Below are 18,940 nucleotides of genomic sequence, written 5' to 3' on the forward strand. Positions count from 1 at the left end.
CCGCCTTGAGCAGCTTGGTAGAGACCTGTTCTTTGATATGAGAATTGGCCTGGAAGCTGGTTGTAAATCAAGAGTTGTCTCTCTCCTTTGCTAGGGTTGGAGCCAAATTTCTGGAGAAGCCCGGTGAACATGTGTATGCTAGCATGCTAATCTCTAATAGGCCTGGTTAGCATACTATTTACCTATGGGGTGATTTAGAGGCAGTCCTCCCCCTGGCTAAATTCTATTTAGTGTCACCTATTATTTCCCAAGTATTGGCTATCCTTTACATCATCAATTCTTCTCTCCCTCATCACAGCTTAATATTGGAGTGCTACCCAACACACGAGATGCCGTTTACAACCCCCATAAAACTACCTCCGAATGGATCTCACACTTAAAGGTTAAATGCTAAGAGCAGAACTTGTAGAAGACATGAGAGAGAAACTGGAACACTGAAGAGAAACTGAAGACATCCCGCCACGTGGATGATTCTGCACACAAACCCCCGCTGCAAACACTCTGCGTGGATGCGGCCCCCGCAGTGAAGTGACTCAGATGCCCCTGCTGGGTCCAGCAAGTACCCAGTACCATATGGTCCCTCCCCAGTGGCCGCCACTGACCAGCCAGTCCAGGAAGAGACCCCGCACACCGGCTCTGCCGCTCAGCCGCTTTCTCCTCCCTGCACTCACCATGTTGCGACTTCGGAACTTGCCTCAGTTGCCCTCGCAGCACCCAAGCAGCTGTGGTGGAGATCAGAGCACTTCACCCAGAACGACGCGAGCCTGCTCAACAGCAGGAGCTGAACCCGCAGAAAGGCATCCGGAAGAACACGCCCCCTTTCTTGACTGGCAGGTCAGGTCGGAGGCTCTGATTGGCCAGATAGTCTTGAGTGACTGGAGACCCTCCCTTAGGAGGTTGGGTTGTCTCCCTTAGGGTTAGAGTGTGCGGAAGGGACACAGCCCTTTAGTCTCTGACTCCAGCTTACAGTACAGGACTGCGCCTTCTCCAGATCTGCTGAGATTCGCATTTCAGCAGCGCTTGTCCCTATCCTCCAATAGCCTATGCCTGTCTGCACATCCAGCCTCGGGACAGCCCAGCCTTCCCACCTTGGCTGCTCAGCCACCTGCTGCTCCCCTCTGTGGGAAGGGACTCTAGGCTCCCCAACTCAAGATCTCAGGGCATGCCAGAGGCCTCCCCACAGCATTCAGTAAGCAGTTCTCTTCCTTCCCCTTGTTGGATCAGGCTTCCATAGCTCATTACTCAACTACAGTGGAATTACCCATATGAGCCACAAATGGAAGGGGTCCTAGAATATTAACAAGTAAAGAGAATTTTTAAAATATTTATACATTTTGTAATTAAAGAAAAAATACAAATTAAGGTGACTTCTCTATTAAATTACCATGGTGTTTAAATGCTTAAGCAGTAATATATGTAGAATCATATACTCTAAGAAGCCCATTCTTGTGAGATGATTAACATGTCTAGAGAACATATTCAGTACAATCAAACAATGCTGACAAAATGATTGCAGGATATTTAAGTTATGCTAAATCATATTTATCTTTGGTTGATTGTCAAGTTTATAGTGATCAAGTACTACAGAGGAGTTTATTAGATTTTATAAAGGACTCACAGGAGTTATATAGTCTTCTCAGAGAACAATATGCATCATGCTTTGTAATAAATGCAAAATGAACCCCAGGCAAAAAGTATAAAAGCTGCTAAAAGAAATTTTCTTGGGACTGTGTGTTCCTTGTACATTTCATTTCTGAATGTTATGAGTATTTTAATTTTATTTTTATATTAATTAAAGTTTATTCACTTTGTATCCCAGCTGTAGCCTCCTTCTTCAATCCCTCCCAATCTTACTCTCACTTCCTCATTTCCATCCATGCCCCTCTCTGTCTTTTTTGAGACTGATACTCCAACCAAGGACCATGCATGGAGATACCATAGAATCCCTGCATAGATTTAGCCCATGGCAGCTAAGTATACAAGTGGGTTTCCTAGTAAGAAGGACAGGATCTGTCTCTGACATGAACTCAGTGGCTGGCTCTTTGATCATCTCCTCCTTAGGGGGAAGGAGCGTGACAAGGCCACAAAGGAAGACAATGCAACCAGTCCTGGTGAGATCTGATAGGATAGGTTCAGATGAAAGGGGAGAAGGACCTCCCCTATCAGAGAAATATCAAGAAACAAGATTTTTGTTTTGTGGCTTCATGCTGGGCTCAGATAACTGCACCTGCATTTCACCTGGTACTTGTGAAAACCCTGGTAGAAAAGCAGTTAACAGATGATAAATTTTGTGGAGCAGTGTTTTTAGCAGGCACGTCTTCCCAAATGGGAAGGTAAACAAAAGAAAACATCTAATTAGTAAAGATTCTCTAGATGATCAGAACCAATAGAATGAATGTACATATGTAGAAAGTGGGTTTATTAGAATGGCTCACAGGCTGTGTTCCAACTATTCCAACAGTGACTGTCTACCAATGGAAAGTTGAAGAATCCATGTTACAGGATTATTTGGTCATACTGTGAACCCTGGGATGGTGTCCTTGAAAAATCTGTCTCTAGTTGTGGTATGGCTCAGTGCAAGCACACACCTTTAATCCATGAGCTCTCTGTTAAAACCAGCTTAAGTAAATTCAACCATAGGTCAAGAGGCCAAGCAAGCAACCAGTTGACACAGAAAGAACATAGGAAAAAATACAGTGAGAGGAAGTCTGGAGAACAGGTGGAGAGATACATGTGAGATAGGATGGAGGGACATTCAGTTTGAAAGAATTTTAAGAATGCATGAAAAGAATAGCTTCTTTTGTTTTCTGGGACTTTGGCTGAGTAGGAGCGTCAGCTGGGTGCTGACCTCTCTGAGCTAGTAGGTTTTCACCTAGACATCTCACTCAAGTATCTTTATTGGTGACATCAAATGTTTTGGATTTTGCTTTAAAACAAACAAACAAACAAACAAAATCCAGTAATGGTTCAGCCAATGTGGCTGGATGTCTCAGCTGGTCTTCAGTATATACCAGAATTCTTAAGAAATAGGCTGTAATGCCAGTTTTTAAGAAATGAGCTTGCTAGCCAGAGCTAGGCCAAGCAGACAAAGAGAAAGAGCTACCATCTCTAACATCATATGTATGTAATATATATATATATCCACTATCATATGTATGATATATATCATCAGAGACTGTGGCCAAGATTAAAGGTGGATTTTATCACATCAAAAATCAAGATTAAAAAAAAGGATTTTTCCATTTTCCCAAAAGTTTGGATTTTAGTTAATTCCTGACATATATTCAATTTGGCTGCCTTGATTAGTCATTATAACAGTGAAAACAGAAGAGCTGAGAAACACTTTTTTTCCTGTGGCAGGCAAGGAGAGCATGGGAGTCTTTTCCAAAGTATGACTTTCTTCAATGAAGGAAGCTTTGGGGTTTTACTTAGGGAATCTGGATAAGTATGGATGTAGGTTTGCCTACACTAAAGCATGCTAAGTTAAATAATTTTCTTAACATGGTGGTAGCATATAAAGAGAGATATTTAAATGCATCTTAACACAAAGTCATGGAGAAACATATGTAAATTATAAAAGCAATGGACAGAAATGCCTCTGGAATGTTCATCTTGTACCACAAGGTCTTAGATGAAAATAGGGAACACTGAAAATTGTTTGCATGTTGCCTGTACTACCTGTCAATCATGTTGTATGATTTCACAGATAGAAGTATCAAGGCCATTTTCTCACACATAGAAAGATAGAGAATATAAACTCAGAAAACATCAAGGAAGTCACCTATTATCATCGTGGACACTGTTCTCAGAGGAACAGCTTTGCTGAGCTAATCTAATCTCACAATGAGGCTGCTTTTGCCTATGAGATGGTTGGTCCTAAGGAATGCTGCAGCTACTTTCATACAGAAGCAGAAAGAGATCATTTTAACTAGCCCTGGCTGCCGTCTGTCTCACTGCTGTGATATCACTGTAGAGATTACTACAGTTCTAAGCTTTATTTTTTTTTCATACACATGGGGCTATATATGTTTATGTTCAGTAACAGCAGAAGCCAGAAGATAGCAGGAGATGCCATGGAGTGGAATTAGGAGAAATGGTTAGCTACCATGTGGTTTCTGGAGATGGAACCTGTATCTTCTGTACCAATATCCATTGTTCTTAACTGCTAAACTATCTCTCTAGCCATGTTCTAATTTTATATTTAATTTATATATTTTAATTAAAGTATATTACATGCTTTCCCCATTTTTTCCTCTTCCTATTATCTGTCCTTATTCTTCTTATTCTTATTCTTATTATCCCTCCTTATTCTTCCCAAGCAATTTCTTCCATGCTAAGTATGGGTGAATAAGTATGCTCAAATATTTGAATTAAACTAAATAAAGTCCCTTTCTGTTGATTGTGTATATATGGTTTCAGGACTGACCACATTGTATTGGATAAGCAATTAGGGAGCTCATCCTTGCCTGATGTTAATTATCCCACTATCACAAAAATTCCACTCTTTAATGAGCAACAGGATGTTGAGCCACAAAGGTCCTTGTACCCACAGATCACTAGGGAAACCAGGACTGTTAAACATGCAGAGGCCTCTTCTCAGTGCAGGAGATAAAATACCTGCATTCAATCCAAAACACTGGGAGTGGAATTTGTTAATGACCTCTTTGTTAGTTGTGGGGGCAGACCTCACCTACTTCTTGCTATAGAGGCAGACTTTACCCAATTTTTCCAGAATGATTATCTTAGACTATTTCTTTTCTAGACAGTTACCTATCTGAGTGAGCAAAGATGCAACCCTATATGTAAAGTTTGATAGAGTTCCCAGTTTTTTGTGATCTCTGGATCTCAGAGAAGACAGATGTGCTCCTATCTATAAAGGGTGGTAGAGCACCCAGTTTTCTATGAGGACAAGGTAGGTATGTTGTGCTCAATTGGAGAGATGCCAAAATAACACTAGGAGTTGAGTCCACTGAAAATTACAGGAGGATCTTTATTCAAGCTTCAGCAATCTTCTCTGACATAGCAGGTTAGAAAGTGAGGCCCTGAATTTCATGGAGGCAGAGTTTTTAAAGGGAAAAACAGCAAGCGGGGGATTCCAAGCCTTGGAGTTAGAGAGAAGGGTAAGTTTTGGGTAGGTGTTCAGCAATCTAGATGACCTTTTGGCTAATTGTTCCAAGCCACCTGGCTAAACCGACAGATAGCGAAGATATCTGTACGATAGCCTGCTTGGTAGTGTGGAGGACCCACTAACACATTCTGTGGCATTTCTGACAACCTGTGGGTTGGAGGCCTGATTATAGTTATCTATTTAATTATTCTGTGTTATCCACGACAACCTGCAAGGTGGAGAGCCATGTGACCCTTCTCAGAACCCGAAGGTGATGGTCAAGTCACTCCAAGGTCAGAGTCTGAGAAACAAAATGGAGCCACCCCTGCCATCCTCAGTTCCTTCTCTGCAGTTGCTTTGTGAACATGCAGCCTCATAGTGTGTAAAGAGGCAGCCTCCAGAACCCAGCCTTCACCAAACAACACTCACATTTTTCTTTTCCATTTCGATAGCAAGTTTAAATTAACTTCATATTCCCAAGCTTGTAGAGCCATCTCCCACCCAGTCCCTTGAAACATTTTACTAATTATCTATTAACTTGTTAAACTTGCTGTTATCTTAATGGAGATGCCTAAATTGCATATATATATATATATATATATATATATATATATATATATAAATTGTATATATATAGCATTTTGACCAATAGATGCTTGCCAGGCAGGAATCACCCCTGCCTGCCTTGGGCATGCTGGGATGGACAAGAATCTTTAAAATCACCCAACTAAACGGGGCAACCCACTGCTTTGGCAGTGGAGTGTGTGGGCCCAAGCTGCAGCTTGTAATTTACAATAAAAAGAACCTCATGTATTTACAGCGGAGTCTGTTTATTCCTGGTCTTTTGTGGTTTATGAACTGGGCAGAACAATATTTGTTCTGTGATTTCATGCTTCAGTCAGATAAACTGCAGCTACTTTTCAATGTTAAAATCAATGATGCAGAAACAAAGACAACAATACAAAGAATCATTGTAACTAGGAACTGTTTTTTTTTTTTTTTAGAAAATCAACAAGATAAAGAAACTTTAGCCATAACAAAAAGACACAGAGACAGTGTCCAAATAACCAAAATTAGAAATGAAAAGGGGGACGTAACAATAGACCCTGAGGAAATCAAAAGCACCCTTAAGTCTCATTTCAAAAGACTATGTTCCACAAAATTGGAAATCTAAGGGAAATAGTCAATTTTCCTGATAGATTTCACTTACCCATTTTATATCAAGATAAAGATAGCAGGATAATATTCCTATCACGCCCCCAAAATTGAAAGATTCAGCAAAAGTTTTTCAACAAAGAAAAAAAAAGCACAGATTCAGATGGTTTTATGGTGGAATTCAACTAGACTATAAAAAATGAGATCATATCAATACTTCTGAAATTATTCCACAAAATAAAAACAGAAGGAACACTGTCAAACTCATTCTGTGAAGCAACAGTCACACTGATGCCTAAACCACACAAAGACCCAACAATGAAACAAAATTTCAGACCAATGTTTCTTAAGGACATTGATGTAACAAAATACTCAATAAGATATACTGGCAAACCAAATCCAAGAACACATCAAATATATCATCCACTGTGATCAAGTAGGCTTCATCCCAGGGATGCAGGGATGGTTCAACATACATAAATCTATCACTGTATTTCAACATTAAAAAAGAACTGAAAAAAAATCACATGGTCATCTCATTAGATGCAGAAAAAGCCTTTGATAAAACCTAGCACCAATTCATGATAAAAAGTATTGGAGAGACCAGGGATAGAAGGACCACACCTAATCATAATAAAGGAAATATACAAAAAGCCAACATCCATTATAGAATTAAATGGGGAGAAATTCAAAGCAATTCTACTAAAATTGAGAACAAGACAAGGCTGCTCACTCTCTCCATATCTCTTCAATGTAGCACCTGAAGTTTTAGTTAAAGTGATAAGAAAACTAAAGGAGATCAAGGAATGAACACAGAAATTGTGGTACAATTACACAACGGAATACTATTCAACAATTAAAAACAAGGAAATCATGAAATTTACCAGAAAATGGTGGGAACTAGAAAAGATCATCCTTAGTGAGGTAATCCAGAAGAGAAAGACATATGGTATACACTCATTTATAAGTGGTTAGTAGCTACATAATGTAGAATAAACATACTAAAATCTATAGCACTAAAAAGCTACACAACAAGGAGGACCTTAGGGAAGAGGCTGAAACCTCACTTAGAAGGGCAAACAGGATAGACATTGGAATAGACAAGGATAGACAAAGCACATGATTGGAACCTTCCACAGGGGAACTCTGAAAGGCTCTCCCCATCACAGTATTTAAGGAGATGCCTAGACTCATAGCCAAACTTTTGTAGAGTGAGAGACCAAAAAGATTAAAAATTAGCAGCTATTATTAAGGCCTGAACTATGTGGGTGGAGAAGTCTAGTAATGCTCCCAGGAGAAGGACCGCCTTACTGCATTCTTTCCCCACCCACTAGAGATAACAGTTGCTAGGAAACTGGCCCATCCCCCTCAGGAGGGACAGCAGGTCATTATGGTCTGGGAACCTTCCTATAGCCAATTGATTCAAAATTTAGCATTTTGACCAATAGATGCTTGCCAGGCAGGAATCGCCCCTGCCTTGGGCATGCTGGAATGGAGCAGAATCTTTAAATCACCCAACTATCCTGGGCACGGGGCACTTGGCTCCCACCGCTTTGGCGGTGGAGTGTGTGGGTGTGGAGAGCCGAGACTCAGACACCACTAGGTGGCACTGACATCTCACCCTCAAAACTGTAAACCTCTAGTGCGCATGCGTGGATTGCATAAGCACGCTAAGGATTGCGTAAGCACGCCGGGTAAGAGGGAGCAGCCAATCAGGGTATTGACACGTCACAAGCCCGCTAAGCATGATGGGCCCAAGTCATCAGGCGGGGTAAAAGTGAGCAGCCAGTCAGGGTATTCACATGTCACTCAGGTGCCACATCGGGGGCTTCCTCTCTCCTCCCCTCTCCTCTTCCCTCTCCTCCTTCCCCGTTTCCCCGCCCGGGGCCGTGGCCCGCGGGACACCGCCCGCGCCTGTGAGGTGGCTGGGCGGCCCCTCTCCTCTCCGTTTTCATCGTGTGACTAATAAAGATTTTGTTGCGGAAGAATTCCTGTGGTCGCGTGCGTTTCTGCCGGCGAAACGTTCACGCGGCTCCCAACATGTGGGCCCAAGCTGCAGCTTGTAATTACAATAAAAAGAACCTCATGTATTTACATCAGAGTCTGTTTATTCCTGGTCTTTTGGGGTTCGTGAACTGGGCAGAACAAAACCTTATGGAAGAAAAGGGAGATAGAAAGACCTGAAGGAGACCAACATAGTCAAAAAACCTGGGCCTAAGGGTCTGCAGAGACTGATACTCCAGCCAAGGGCCCTGCATGGAGAGGACCTAGATCCCCTGCTCAGAGGAAGCTCATAGGCTGCTCAGTTCCCAAATGAGTGTCCAAGAAAAGGGAGCAGGGTCTGTATCTGACATGGATTCAGTGGCTGACTCTATGATCATCTTTCCCTGGGTGGGGGTGCAGCCATGCTGTGCCTCAAAGGAAGATGATGTAGCCAACCCTAATAGGCTATGGTCAAATAGACGAGGAGGAGGTCCTCCCCTACTAGGGACAAGGTAAATGGAAGGGTGGACTGGGAGGAGATGAGGATGGAGGCTACAGATAGGATACAAAGTAAATAAATTGAAATTTTAAAAAAGAAAAATAAGTGTGCCATAATATTCTACATATGGTACCATAATACAATTTCTTTTTGTGAAAAGAAAAAAAGAACTTACTAACATCAATTGTTCAACCTAAGTGTATAAATTGCTAAGGTTATAAGAATATATTCAGGATAAGAGAAATGGTCTTAGAAATGAATGTTTTAATTCTTTCTTCCTTTCTTTTCCTTTCTTTCTTTCTTTTCATGATTTTCTTGTATTTAATAGCTGAGTAGTATGCCATGTGTAAATGCATAACAATTTATTCTATCTTTGGTTGAAAGACATTTAGATTGTTTTCAGATTCTGGCTATTACAAAGAAATATTAAATGATGGAGAAACGTCCTTTGTCATCAGGGAAATGCTAATCAGAACAACTCTGAGATTCCATCTTACACCCATCAGATTGGCTAAGATAAAAAACTCAAGGAACAACACATGCTGGAGAGGATGTGGAGAAAGGAAAAATCTACTCATTATTGCTGGAGAGTGAAAACTTGTACAACCACTTTGGAAATCAATCTGTCACTTTCTCAGAAAATAGAAACTCAAGCACAACCTCAAGACCCATCTATACCACTTCTGGGCATATATCCAAAAGATGCTCAACCGTACAACAAGGACATTCACTTAACTATGTCCATTTCCTCTTTCAAATCATTTATTAGCTTCTACATCCTATTGCTCTCAAAACAATTATATTCTCACTGTAGAAATTGTTCCTTTTTTTAATTTCTGGTTTTTACAGTTACTGCAGGATATGGACTCACATCTGAATATAAATCTGCTCAAATTTGGAGCTACGAACCTTAGAAGAGAGATGGAATATGCAAAGTTTTAACACTTGGTGTCTCAATTACAAAGACAACATTTTTGTAGTTCCATCTATTTACCTGTATATTTTAATTTTTAAACTACCGAGTAGTAATTCACTTAAAAATCATGAATTTAATGAGCTAATATTTAGTTCAATTTTGAGATTATAATTATAATATAATTACAGTATTTTACTCTCCCCAACCATTCCCAATCTCCCCTCCAGTCACTCTATCAAAATCATGGGCTTCTCAAGATGTTGTCACGTGTGCCAAAGAGTTCAAGGTTATTCCCCACTTTTACTTCTAACTTTTTTTAGTGTGCCCGGTTTTATTTTATGATCTTTGATCCACTTGGACTTCAGTTTTGTGCAGGGTGATAAATATGGATCTATTTGCATTTTTCTACATGTAGACATCCAGATAGTCCAATACCATTTGTTGAAGATGTTCTTTTTTTACATTGTATGGTTTTGACTTCTTTGTCAAAAATCAAGTATCCATAAGTGTGGGGATTTATTAATGGGTCTTCAATTCCAGAAGGACCCTAGTGAAGAGGCTGAAAACTCCCTTAGAAAGGCAAACAGGATAGACATCGGAAGTGGGAGAAGACAAGGAACAGAACAGGAGCCTTCCACAGTAGTCCTCTGAAAGACTCTACCCACAAGGGTTTTGACAGACATACTGAGACTCATACCCAAACTTTGGGCAGAGTGCAGGGAACTTTATGGAAGATGAGGGAGATAGAAAGACCTAGAAGGGACAGGAGCTTCACAAGGAGACTAACAGATCCAAAAAAACTGAGCCTAGAGGTCTTTTCTGATACTGATATTCCATCCAAAGACCATGACTAGAGATAGCTTAGAATCTCTGCTCAGATATAGCCCATAGCAGTTTAGTCTCCAAGTGGGTTCCCTAGTAAGGGAAACAGGGGCTATCTCTGACAAAAATTCAGTGGCAGGCTATTTGATCACTTCCCCCTGACAGGGACAGCCTTACAGGCCACAAAGGAAGACAATGCAGCCAGTCTTGATGAGTCTTGATAAGCTAGCGTCAGATGGAAGGGAAGGAGGATGACCCCTTTCAGTAGACTTGGGGTGGGGCATGGATGGAGAAGATGGAAGGAGGGTGGGTTTGGGAGGGGATGAGTGATAGGGCTACAACTGGAATACAAAGTGAATAAATTGTAATAAAGAAAAATAAATAAATAAAAAGGAAAAAGAAGAATGTTACAATATAGAGATTATAAATAAATCAATGTATGTTGGAAGAAAAAAACACATCCATGGTCTGATTTCATTAACTGCTATTAAGTACACATATGTATGCAGAGTTCTAAATATAATTTGGTCAGTCTTTTAATGTGACCTCTATGTGTTTTTGGGGCGACTTTTCTGGTGCTTGATAATAACTGGTTGTTATGCTCTTTGCTAGGAAGAATATTTCTCCAATGCTCAGCTTTATTTCTTTCATACATGTCTTTGGATAGGTTTGAGGACTATGACTTCTTCTTGGAGCACTTCAGCATGTCTATTAGCATTTTCCTTTTCAGTTCATGTTTATGCAGGTATATTGGCAGGTCTTATGAGTGTAGCTTCTGTCATTAAAAGGACACATAGTCCCAGATGCTACTCTGATCCTCTATCTTGAACAATGTTTTCACAACCTTTTTTGCATGTTTTCTGAGCATTAAATGTGGGGAGTCTTTTGTATCAGATATGCTTTCCAAAATTTTGGCTTTTAATTAGTGTTGGTTTTCTCTCATGTTTGTTTTGGCAAAAACAAACAAAACAAAACAAAATGTTTGGGTTTTTTTTTGGTCACTGGTGAACTATGCTTATCTATAGATATAATGAAAATATTAGGCAGATATTATGCTAGTTTATTAAAGTGATCATTGAATATTTTCTATGTAAACACCATGTTTATATTCATGCATGGACTTATTTGTATTATTTTTATGTAGATAACTCAGAGTATGATTGCTCACATATGTTTACTGGAAGTTCTCCCACTTCCTTCTTTTATATTTATCCACCTTCATATTTAGAGTACCTCCCCCACATTATCCCAATCATATCAATTTTACCCTGCCATTGTATTGATTGTCTACCATGTTTCATTGTTTCTACAGTTATTCCATGGTGAATATTCACAGCTGAAGATCTGGAAGTAGATGCCTCAGAGTAGAGAGAACAAGTGATCTTTGACTTTTTTGGTTCTGGATAACCAAAACCAATATTATTTTTCTAGTTCCATCGATTTATTTGTATGACATTTTCCTTATCCATTTAAAAGATATTTGTAAGTTTTCATTTCATATTTATTCTGAATAGACTAGCAATTAAGGTGACTGAGCAAGTATATCTGGAGTGGGATGTTAAATTATTTGTGCATTTGTCAAGGAATAAGAGAGCAGGGTCATGAGGCAGATTTATTTTTGTTTCATTTAAGAGAAATCTCTACACTGATTTCTGGAATGGCTCAACCTTTTTAAAAGTTGCCCTCCCCCCTTGTTTTTCAGAGATCCTGTTATTTTTGTTCCATAGAAGAATCTTAAATAAAACCAAATGTTGTGTTTTACTCTGAAAAAGAACAAGGGGAACAACTATTTTGTTCATGTCTTATATATAATATTTAATATCATGTAATTAAATTTTGATATATATATATTGTCCACAAATTAATAATTAGCAGACAAAACTTCCTAAAATGTGTTTTCAGCAGTAGCATCTATTCTGACATAGAATGTCTGTGATTGTGAGACAAAGTGAGGGGCTCTTATTTTTTATTAAATATACATTTCAAAAAAATAAAAGTACTCAAAAGTAGGTAAATAGTTTAATTTTATTATGCTGATGTGTTTTATTAGAGAGACTGTGAATTCATGAAAATAATCAATTATTTAATATATTGTCTTGTTTTTAAAACATCTCAAAGTGTTCTTATCCAGTCTTAAGAGAATAATGTAACACTTTGGGAAAAAAAGATGCACCCCAGAAGTCCTGCACTGGAGGCCAAGATGGAAAAGACCTCCACAACCACAATATTCTAGAATTAATAACCTTTATACTGAGAAATTACTCCATACACTTAAAAGATTATTGAATAAAAATATCTTAAATAGTAGCATGCATTCATCTCTGACTACTACTTAAATGGGAGCAGTCTAAAACAGATTTTTGCATTCCACATGTCCTGTCAACCTTAAATCTCTTCTAAGTTCAGGATCCATGTTTTACTTTGAATAATTTCAATTGTTAAAAACTCTAGACTGCAAGTCTCACCCTTAAAGTACTGGGATACTTACAGAGCAAATCTGTCTTCTGGATCAAAATGCATACCCTGAAAGATAGACCTGAATTGTTTATCAATGCTACAATGCTCACACATACAAAGAACAGAGAACACAAATACAGAAAACATCAAGGAAAAGTCACCTATAAGCACTGTGTTTGCAGTTCATAGATGAACAGAGTAAGGCATCTTTTGCCTCTGAGAAAGCAGACTCAGAGGAGAGCCCCAGCTGCTTCTATGTAGAACCAGAAGGAGTTCATTTCAACTACCCCTGGCTGCAGTCTATCTCAGGGCTATGACATCATCACAGGAAATTTTATTTCATAAGGTTTTTCAATGTATCTGTGTGCAATACAGGCAGAGGCCAGAAGCAGGCATCAGATTCATTGGGAATGAAGTTAAGGAGCTGTTTAGCTACCAGCTTCTTTCTGAATTGGAACCTATGTCTTCTGTAACACCACCCAGTGCTCTTTACTGCCATGGTATCTTTCTAGGCACTTTTCATTTAAAATTTATTTTGTACATGTTAAATAAAATACATTATTATTATTATTATTATACCTTATTATTATACTATATTATTTCCTCCTTTACATGTCCTTTCTCCATCCCTTCCCATATACTTCATTTTGATTTTTTTTCCTATTAAGTATGTAAGTTTGTGTAAATATATAAACAATAGCTGCTGAGTCCATTTCTGTTGGGTGTATTTATTGTTGTACATTAATTACAATATATTACCAATTTCCCTTTTCCATGTCCTTTCTTCATTCCTTTCCAAATTCATCCATTCCAACTTTTCCTTATAGGTATCTGAGCAGTTATGTGCAAATACATGAATTAAACCTGAATCCATTTCTCTTGGTATTGTGTATATAGTTTCAGGGTTGAAGACTTCCCATTGGATATGTAATGAGGGCACTCATCCTGTCTGAGGCTGATTTCCCCACTTGCAGGAGAGTTGCATTCATTAATGACTAACAGGAATTTGACCCTGAAGTGACCTAAGCTACCTTGAAAAAGAAACATTAGAAAGACATAGTGGTAAATACCTCAGCAAACAGTTGCTAGTGACATGGCTCTGAATTTCTGCAGCTATAGGGAAGACTATGGACTTTGGCCTGGGCTACTAACTGCCTCTTTTTGTTCTGAAGGTTTTCGACCATGCCACTGATCATATCACTTCTTGGGTGAACTTGAAAATTTGAAATTCCTGCCTTCTCTTTCTAAGCACCTGGATTACAGACCTGTGTCACCATACCTGGTTTAGTGATGTAATAGAATGATATAGAATGATGTGATGAGTAAGATGAACAGTTACACTGAACTATATTACAAAACCACTTATCTCTGTGAGCCTTGGTTTCACTCTCTGCCATAATCTTAGATGAGTTATATACTTGATGATAAAGTAAAGCAATGTTGCTCATAGATGGAAGGCAGTGGACTCTAACCAGGAGGGCTGCATTAGATAGGAACCTTCTTCTATTACTGGAGTTAGGAATACAGCCTGTGTTCTAACTCCCATAACCAGTCAAGCTCAGCCACTCATCCTCAATAAGCCAATTAAAAAAAAAAGCTGAGTTACCAAGCCATGACATGTCTCCTTATAATGCAGGCACTCTGGAGGGAAGGTGGGTATATCTAGGATATATACTGAGTTCCAGGACAACCAGAGATACATACTGGGATTATTTTTTAAAGTAAAAAAGAGAGAAAACAATGACAAAAGGAAATTATTAATGAAAACTGAAAACATATTAACATATTTATTCAGTAGTTTTGATCATTGAAATTATAAGGTAACTAATATGTCCTTGAGGTCTTAATGAGAGATCAAAAATTAAAAATCAGGGGCTATTATTAAAGTTTAAGGCTTGATCTAAGGCTAGCTGGGTGGAGACTTGTCCAGTAATACCCTGAGGGGAAGAACTCCTCTTACTGCATTCTTTCCCTGCCCTCTATGTATACACTTGCTAGGAAAACATCCCATATGACCAGGTCAGAACTATTTGTAGTCTTGGCACCTAAAGTGGACCAATCATTTCAAAAGTCAATTTCCTTTATCCAGTCAGGTAATGCTAAAGCACATATGTCACTGCTTGCATTTTTTTCCCTTAAAGGCTCTGTACCTCTAGACCTTGGGGCTGCATTCCTCTTCTGTTTCCACAGGAGGTTTGAGTCCCATGTATTTACAGCAGAGTCTATCCCTGGTCTTTTGGGGTTATCGAACCAGGCATAACACTAACAATTTTAGAAAGAAGGCAAGATACACCACACTAAGTAATCTAACCAAGCCATATAATAAATTTTCCCATCCTTAAATCCCTCCTTCATTCTCTGCTCCATTATCTCGTACAAGGTATTCAGACATTGAGTTAATGTTTATTTAGCAAAGAAATTCTCATCTGGAGAAATCAGCCTTTTCACAAAAAGAGATGTGAAGAGAAATTAGAATTTCATGGATTCCATGCTTTCACTAGATGTTTGCCTAAGAGAGAGACATAAATGTGTCTTTAGAATATCCTTATTCCTACCAAGCAAGCAGGTCAAAGGGATGAAAGAGTGGGGACCGAGGAGCTTTAAGATCCAATAGGATGTTTTTTTTTTTCATACAAGTCTTTCACTTGCTTGGTTAGAGTCACGCTAAGTTACTTTTTGTTATTTGTGGCTATTGTAAAGGGTGTTGTTAATTTCTCAACCCTTTTGTATTTTGTATACAAGAGGACTACTGATGTTTTCAAGTAACTTTTTTATCCAACCACTTTGCTGAAGGTGTTTGTCAGCTGAAGGAGATTTTTGGCAGGCAAATCATTGAAACTAGAAAAGATCATCTTGAGTGAGGTAATCCAGAAGCACAAAGACACATATGATATGTACTCACTCATAAGTGCTTATTAGACAGAGAGGATAAATGTACTGAGATCTATACTCCTGCAGTATCTGGACAACAGGGAAGACCCTAAGGAAGACCCTCAATCCTCATTCAGAATGGCAAATGTGATAGATATTCAATGGGAGAGAAGACAGGGAATAGGTCTGGAGCCTACCACAGATGGACTCTGAAAGAATCCAGTGATGGAGGTATTGAAGTAAAGGTTAAGACTCATAGCCAAACTATGGAAAGAATACATGGAATTTTATGAAAAAAGGGGAAGATAGAAAGACCTGTAGGGGAAAGGAGATCCAAAAGGAGACTAACCATCCCCCAAAATACTGGTCCCTGGGGCCCCTGCAGAGACTGATACTCCAACCAAAGAACATGCATGGAGAAGACCTAAAACCCCTGATCGGATGTAGCCCTCAGGTTCACACACACACACACACACACACACACACACACACACTTATTCTTGAAGATGAAGTAAGACAGACTCCAGCAGGTAGGTTCCAAAAGCTTCTTCTCTTTATTTAAGCTTCTCTTCATTTAGCTTCTCTTACAGGCTTCTTATACTGTACACAAGCACATACATACATACATCCATACCTGCACACATACATACATACATACATACATACACATTCACATACTGGGTAGATGGAACAAACTCCAGAGAGTGAGTTTCAGTCCATCCTACATATATACAATGCGGTGGATGGAAGAAACTCTGAAGAATAAGTTCCAAACCACCTTACATACATACATATTGGTGGATGGAACAAACTCCAAAGAGCAAGCACCAAACCACCTTACATACATATACATACACCGTGATGGATGGAACAAACACAAAAGAGCAAGTTCCATCCCAACCTTAATACATACATGTACATACATCTTTGTGGATGAAACAAATTCCAAAAAGTGAGATCTAAACCACCCTAAGTACATACTCCTTGGTGGACAGAACAAGATCCAGAGTGCCTGTTAAGACAACACTTTTACTCTTTTTTCACAGCTTATCTATCCCAGCAAGATCTCTCAAGGAGTACTAAACACAAAATGTGGTAACACTGTTTTTAAGTGAATGAGAACAATGAATATATGCAAAATAAAACACATATTCCCCAATACCTTCACATGATCAAATGTTTTATCTATTATGGGTGAAAAACAAATATGAAATCAAGTTATTCCCAAGACCTGATACGCACTTGTAACTAACCAACTTGTGATCAATAAAGAAGATGAGCAAGCAGCATAACTTCTCAGACAGCTTTTCTTTAATGGCAAGCTGAAACTTGGGGTAATCAAGAAGCAACTATATTAAAAAGTAATCTTATAAATGTCTTAAAAAGATCACAAATCTAAACATTTATATGTATAAAAAGATCAGCCACCTCTACATTAAATCTTGAAGAGGTGCGGACCTGCTCATTAATAATTTTTATTAAATCATATCAACACACACACAAAGGAGACTTTTTTAAGAGGCTCCAGACTCTCAGCCACAGCAGCAGCCGCAGCAGCAGCAAGCAGCAAGCCTGACTTTTTATTGCAGAGAGCTTTTAAGCCAGAGTAAAAACAACTCAGAACAATGGGTTAAATTCACAAGGAGTTGAAGCAAGAAGTGTGATCTTCACAAGCTATGCCATCTGTTGTCACAAACAAAAGAGATGGACTTGCAAATTCTTCCCTGACTTCAGCGAAGGCCTGATAAAAGCAGTTCACGGGAACCAACCGACGTGGTATGCATCTATTTATGAATTACTGGTTTCAGGCCAGCAAGGGCTACAAAGGGAGTTCTTGGGGCAGCCTGGGCTACAAAAAGAGGTCTAGGTTAGCCTAGGCTATAGAGTGAGACCCTGTGTCAAAAAAGGAGCAGGGTCTTCGTGTCTGGAGGGATGTGGTCCTGTTGGGTACCCATATTGAAGCCCATAGGACATGGAAGAAAGCTGGAAACACCAGTTTGCTCAACCAGAGAACGCATGGAGAGATGTCAAGACTGAACCCAGTTGGATTTTTTAGATGCTAAGTAATTAGTGAATTAAGAATAAAACAAAGGTTAGAAATACGTTGTACATTGCTGTTATATTCTATGGGTGTAATTAAATGTAAAGATATAATCCTCATAAGATTGATATGTCCCTTTTAAATAAATTGTTGGTATTATTGTTTTGTTTTGTTTTTGAGACGGGGTTTCTCTGTGTTCCCTTGCAGTCCTAAACTCATTCTGTAGGCCAAACTAGCCTCGAACTCACAGAGATCCTCCTGCCTCAGCCTCCCTAGGAAATGGGATCATAAGTGTGTGCCACTGCAACTGGGAATAAATATTTTTTTTTTACTTCAAAGAACAATGCGCACATTTTAAAAAACTTCAAAATAACATTTGAAATATTTCCTTAGACCACTTTAAAATCAAAATAGCACCTACAATATTCAATACGTTAAAATAATGCTCATTGTAAAGTCCCAACACGGCAGGATACAGATCAAAAGTCTGACAACCCGTTTTTACTATTCACAGCTACTAATTCCATTTTCCTCCCTAAACAATTGCTGTGTCCTGATATTTTTTTTTAATGTAAATGCAATAGTTCACTCTGGATATCCCATATAAACACATATTTCATGTATGTAAAGTATACACAGACATATGTATATATATATCCACACATGGCTATCTATCTAGATAGATATCTATCTCCCCACAAGAGAATATTTTTTCCCAATCAAATAGGATCTAGGATCTGTTCCTTAGTACCACTTTCAGCCTTATTCTGTTTCTTTAACAGCAAATCTGAGTGCTCTCTCTGCACGTATGCTGCATGCCAGCAGAGGGCACCACATCTCACTACAGAAGGTCTTGAGCCGCTGTGTGGGTGGCGGGACTTGAACTCAGGACCTCTGGGAGAGCAGCTGGCTCTCTTATCCTCTGAGCCATCTCTCCAGCCCCTCTAAGAGTGGAAGTTTGGTAAGACGGAAAGAAAATAAAGAAGGATGCCCTTCGTCAACCTGGTGCAAACACACACAAGCACAAGCATACAAGAGTTCGAACACAAGCAAGCTCACTTCTTCCAGGCTCAGCTCCCTGTCTGGCCT

Source organism: Meriones unguiculatus, assembly GCF_030254825.1.
Source record: "Meriones unguiculatus strain TT.TT164.6M chromosome 13 unlocalized genomic scaffold, Bangor_MerUng_6.1 Chr13_unordered_Scaffold_37, whole genome shotgun sequence".
Lineage (NCBI taxonomy): Eukaryota > Metazoa > Chordata > Mammalia > Rodentia > Muridae > Meriones > Meriones unguiculatus.